The 6,000-nt window shown below is 33.9% G+C and overlaps 1 long non-coding RNA gene across 1 annotated transcript in view; it reads right to left on the reverse strand.

The window, feature by feature from the left end:
- Positions 1–5,514, reverse strand: part of LOC141386355 (uncharacterized) — a 30,684-nt gene extending 25,170 nt beyond the window's left edge. The window contains exon 1 of the long non-coding RNA XR_015494137.1: positions 5,377–5,514. This is a non-coding gene — a long non-coding RNA (uncharacterized LOC141386355). The remainder of the gene's footprint in view (positions 1–5,376) is intronic.
- Between the last annotated feature and the right edge of the window lie 486 nt (positions 5,515–6,000).

Here is a 6,000-nt window from a genome sequence, read left to right on the forward strand (position 1 = left end):
TTACTATAGTAAGAACTTTCCTAACGGTCATTTGTTATATTTGTTGTGAAGTTAATTTGAGCCTTTCTGCAATATTGAGTCGTGTGTGATGTCATTATAAAGTTTGCTTGTGTGTACACACACACACACACACACACACACACACACACACACACATACACACATTTAGCTTTGCACTGTTTTTGCATGACAAATGTGACAAGATACGTGTTTATATCCACTACTGTATGGACATCCGTTGTGTTAATGTACAAAATAACCCTGTTTTAAGTCCAGAAACCGGGTTTGAAGTGTCTTTTTTAGAATTCTACTAACACTATGCAGCTGAGGTGATGACTTATATAGGGTTATTTACTGTCCTTATTACAAACATGTGCTGTTTTAAAAACTTTTTAAACTTGTAAAACTCATTCTTGATCACATTTGATGATGATAGATGATCACAGCAAGCTCAACAGATCTTTTGATCCTGGTTGCTTTGCACACGTCCTGTTTTGTTGATATGATTATATGCGTCACTACGAAGACATGTTAATGTGCGCCTGTCAATCAACTCAGTGGGCAGGAAAACCGCACTCCTACGTCATGTTGCAGTCGGCCTCAAAATGGGAGGGGTTTGGATCCTATTTTAATATCAGGAAATAAAAAAAGAGGCCTAACATCTTTGTATGACCCCAATATGAGTGTGGACACACTATACCTACAAACAGCTCTGTCCAAACAACTTACAAAAGATGATTTTCACCATAGGTGCCTTATTACACAACATTAACAAACATTAATACAAACTGTAATAAATGTATTACTAATCGTTTACTTATGTTAGTAACCATTGACTAACATTAGCTAAAGGACTATTATTTTAAAGTGTTACCATATACAAGTTCAGTAAAATAACTAAAAGGATGGTGATTAGTTTTGTTATTGTCTATTTTTTGGCCATGTCTACAATTCCCTACAATGTAAATTCACCCTAAAACATCTCATAGTGTGAAAAAAGCAAAAAGATCCACGTGAATTCCAATCCCCACATAGGAAAAAGCCTTTTCAAATCGTCATGCGAAGCAACAAACAGGCTCTTTTGAAGAAGATTCATGGCCATTGAGGGAACAGGAACGGCCTGCTCATGTCAGACTAAATATCCTGATTGCAAAGGTCACAAGTCAGACGCGTAACTATAGACAAATAAACCAGAAACAATGAGAGAGGAATACTGACAATCTCTGTGTAAATATACAATCTCAGTGACAAATCCAATTCAAAGTGGCGTCTACAGTATTGCTGCCTTTGAGAGAGACTTCCTTGGAAATAGGAAGGAAAAAATGATTTAACGATAATGTATTTATTCCAGTCGTTACATTTGACTCATTAGGTGACTGGAACTAGCTAACTACCATGAATAAGCTTACAAAAAAAGAAGCATACTTTAAGGTGACTGTAAAACTATAGAGACTATTTTGAGGGATGTAAACAAAAACAATGGTCCCAATGTATTTCCTGTTTTACATTTTTAATTTCTATAGCTTCTGAGAATCCAAAAAGAGCCACATATTGATAAGTAATGTAATGATAGCTGATTTAACATTAAAGGTGCAGTAGGTGATTGTCTTCAGGAACATTTGTTGTTGTGCTGGTTAAAAGTCTCTTCACATTCTCATAGTTATGATTCAAGTAAATGATCTAAATGTATTTATATGTATTTTTATATTTTCGGTAAGCCATAAAATTTAAAAATGTTCATCCAATTAAATAGAGTCAGGCTGACACCCTCATCATTTTGATAAGTAGGCCAAACTGTCTGTCAGCAAATGCAGATTTGAACAACTGCGCAGCCGATTGTACACAGCTCCGCCGACCGCTGTTTGTGCATAGACGTGCTGTATGTTCGCGCGTGCTCTTGGCAAAAACATGCTGAATCAAAACTTTTTAAAAACCTCAATCAAAATTGGAGCTCCTTTTGCACGCTGGAGAAAGGATGATGGCTGAAGGATTTCTCTTAGACAGGTAATGTTTTGTTTTAAAACTATTTTAGCTTCACGCAAAGCTGATGTAACGTTGGATGTTATTGTTACAAATGGGTTATATCTTCACAGAAGTGTTGTGCAGCCACTAAAATCTTCCAGTGAAAGATTGATAAGACTATTTTCAATTTCATAAGGGACCTTTTACAGCATCGATAATGTAGACTTTAACTACTTTAACAACAAAACACAAGTATAGCGCTATTCAGCCTAATCTCTCCCTATATTGTTTACCATGCAACTCTAAATATTCGTCTGAAATAGCATGTCAGTTTAGCTTAGTAATGAGTGTAATTCCTGCACGCCGACGGATAAGCACTAGTCGCTTTTAACACATAAGAGAGGGTTCTTTTGCTTTCATCTTTAAGGTGCACGTGCTCCTGTTTCAGGAGGCGTGGCTCTGGACAAGGGAGGGACTGTGATTCAAAGATTTATGCTAAGCTGTTAGCATTGTGGAAGATCACCTACTGCACCTTTAAGTTATGATTGAATTGCCTCTTTTTACAGTTAGGAAATTGTTTGATAACAAGCAGGACATGACCTGACCACACTGAAATGGTCTATACTTACGATGAAATACAGTTGAAGTCAAAATTAAAGTGCTGTTTAACAGAGATAAGTCTTCGCTATGATGACAGTATATACAATTTTACTAGCTATTTTGCAAGATACTAGTGTTCTTATTAACCCTTGTGTGCTGTTGGGGATGTTTTTATCCACTCTGGGGGGATTTTGAGGGCTCTATTTTAACAGTCTAGGCGCAAAGTCTAAAGTGCATGGCGCAAAAGCATTAAGGGCGTGTTCAAATCTACGCTTGCTATTTTAAAGATGGAAAAATACAGTTTGCGCCACGGCACATGGTCTAACAGGGTTGTGCTTATTCTCTTAATGAGTCATGGGTGTGCTTTGAGCATAACATGCATTAAACCAATCAAAGTCTCATGTCTCATTCCCTTTAAGAATTGGCAGCGTCACGACATAGCACATTTGCTATTTACATGACAGACTTTGTAAGTGAAAAACTGAATGCTTCACTAGTCAGAAAAACAGTTAAACAGACCACATACACTACGGAAAATTTAGCCTATCCAATTCACCTATACCATATGTTTTTGGACTGTGAAGGAAACCGGACCACCTTGAGGAAACACATGCATACAAGGGGAAAACATTCAAACTCCACACAGAAATGCCAACTGACCCAGCTGAAGCTCAAAGTAGCGACCTTCATGCTGTGAGGTGACAGTGCTACACACTGCCCAAAAATTGCCCAAAAACTGATTTTTTCCACCCACAGTAAAATAAATAAGACTTTCCAGAGTGGAAAAAACTATGAAAATGTCCTTGGTCTGTTAAACAGCACTTGTAAATTATATTAAAAAAGCAAAACATTTCACAAATAAACAAATGTATATATTTAAATATACGTCATGTAATAAATATACTAACATCTACTGTATATACTAATAGAATATTTGTAAGTGTACAACTTGAATACTGCATGGGACTAAAAGTGCCCAATTTTAGTATACTATATATTATACGTGACTCTTCAGTTAGGCAGGAAGTGGTTAAGCCGCTGACATTAGATAAAAAGACCCTGAAAACATTTCTCCATTCATGGCTCAGTGTAACTTTTCAAAGCAAGACTCCAACTAACCTAGAAAGAAAGAGATATAAACAATTACATGAGAAAAAAAAGTATTCTGTTTAGCTGATTGCATGTTTTGTTTTTGTTTGATTTGATATTATTGTAAAAATTCAGTATTAATGATTGCTAATATACAATAATATAAGTAATACATTTTGAAAAGCAAACCTAAAGATTGCAGAGACATTTTGGCACAGATCTGGCTTGAGTTTTTTTATAGTTTAAAAAGCTTAAAAAGTGATAATATTGTGAGTCTATTTGTTTAGCGTATTATGCTTTTCTTTACTTCTGATGCATGGTAATGGACCACGACAAACTGTCAAGGGTCAACATGTTACATTCAAATTTACACCTTTGTCAGAATACTTTTCCTAATATTCAGTACTTTTTTTTGTGTGTGTTTGTGTGTGTAACGCAGACTATGATGGTACAAACTAACCACCACTATATTTCTGTTTTCATGACAACAAGGTTTAATCATATTTTCTACTTTACTTAGTTATTGTAGTCAAAGCTGTACAATTTTAAAGCATTTTGTTTATTTGTTTTATGTTTATTTTTTTATTATTAATTTTAAATTAATTTAATATTATATTTTTTTTCATTGATACAGTATTTGCAAAATTACAAAACAAAAATACAGTTAAAGTTAGAATTTTTAGACCTCCTCAATTATTAGCCACCCTGTTAAATTTTTTTCCACAATGGGGTATAAGCACACAGACTTTAAATTTCAGCCAGCAAGCCTCAGCGCTTTCGGTGAACTGTCTTTACCTTATAAAATTGCCGCTTTTAAGATCAGATTTCTTTAAAAATCAGTGATCTTTACTGCCTGATAGATATATGATATAAAGTAGGTCTCAAACCGGACAAGAAGCACTGCACTAAATCCTTTTTTTCTCTGCCATTTCTTTATAATATAACAGTTTATTTTACCACAGTAATTTCAATTAAGTTTCTGCACTACCCTTCTGATATTGACAGCGCTAGCGGTTACATGGTCTTTCATCTCGTTTTATGCTTGAACAACTAAATGAATGCTTAAGTCTATTTAACTGAATGTATTGTAATTACATTATGATATCGATACCGTAAAAGGAAACTTATGAAATTGAAAATAGTCACATTAAGCTTTCACCAGAATTTATCATTGGCTGAAAAACAATAGCTGCGCATAGAGTCCATTTCTGTCTAACTTAAAGAAGATTTTTTCTAAACAAATTTCTAAAAACAATAGTTTATTCTGCAGACAATCAAAATAAAAAATATATTCATAAGGAGCAAAGATTAATTTTAACCTTAAAATGGTTTAAAAAACAATTTAAAACTGCTTTTATTCTAACTGAGATAAAACAAGCAAGACCTTTTCCAGAAGAAAAAATATTTTAGGAAATACTGTAAACAATTCCTTACTCTGTTAAACACCATTTGGGAAATATTTTTAAAAGATATATATGTATATATATATATATGTTGGTATATATATGTTGTGATTTCAGTTACTATATGCAGTTTTGGTGCAGTGTAGAAACAGTAAAGACGTGTTTATGCCCTCTTGTGGAAGAAGCCATTATATGTTCATTTTTAAACAAAGCCTCATTCTGAGAAACCTACAAAATATTGAGATCTTCAGATTCCTACAATCTCATCATGCAGTGGTCTCCTGAGGCCTGCTTTTCACTTGTGAGCAGTGTCCTCACTAACCTCATGTCTTTCTTCTGTTGGTCCGGTATTTCGCACTGGGCCATTAGAGGGCACAGTGATACTACAGCCAGCCCACAATATCACAGTCTGCAGAGGAGGAGCTTACCATTCAGTACAACCTGCCATGATGAAACACAATTATAGATTACACTTCAGTTCTGCTTTACAGGACACACATCAGCTGTAAATGATGGCACTATTAAAGACCTGTCTTGTACATTCCTTTATCATTGACACTGTATTACAAAATGGAAAATGAATTGTCTTCGTTTAAGCATTTAATACAATAAGTGCATTATTAATGGTATAAAAATATTGGTTGCAGATTAAGTTTATAGTAAGAGTTAACAACATAGGTGAACCACAAAAATCTATGGTTTTCGTTAGTTCTTTCCCTTCAAATCCAATATTTAGTAAACACATATATTGTGTGTGTGTGTGTGTGTGTGTATATATAAATATATATATATATATATATATATATATATATATATATATATATATATATATATATATATATGTAAGAGAAAAGGGTTTACATTTGAAAATGTAAAATGTTTCATGTTTAAAATGTGTTAAATTTTATTATTCTAACCCAAAAAAACTATCATACATTTATGATAT

This window comes from Danio rerio, chromosome 6 (assembly GCF_052040795.2).
Source record: "Danio rerio strain M-AB ecotype USA chromosome 6, GRCz13ab, whole genome shotgun sequence".
Classification (NCBI taxonomy): domain Eukaryota; kingdom Metazoa; phylum Chordata; class Actinopteri; order Cypriniformes; family Danionidae; genus Danio; species Danio rerio.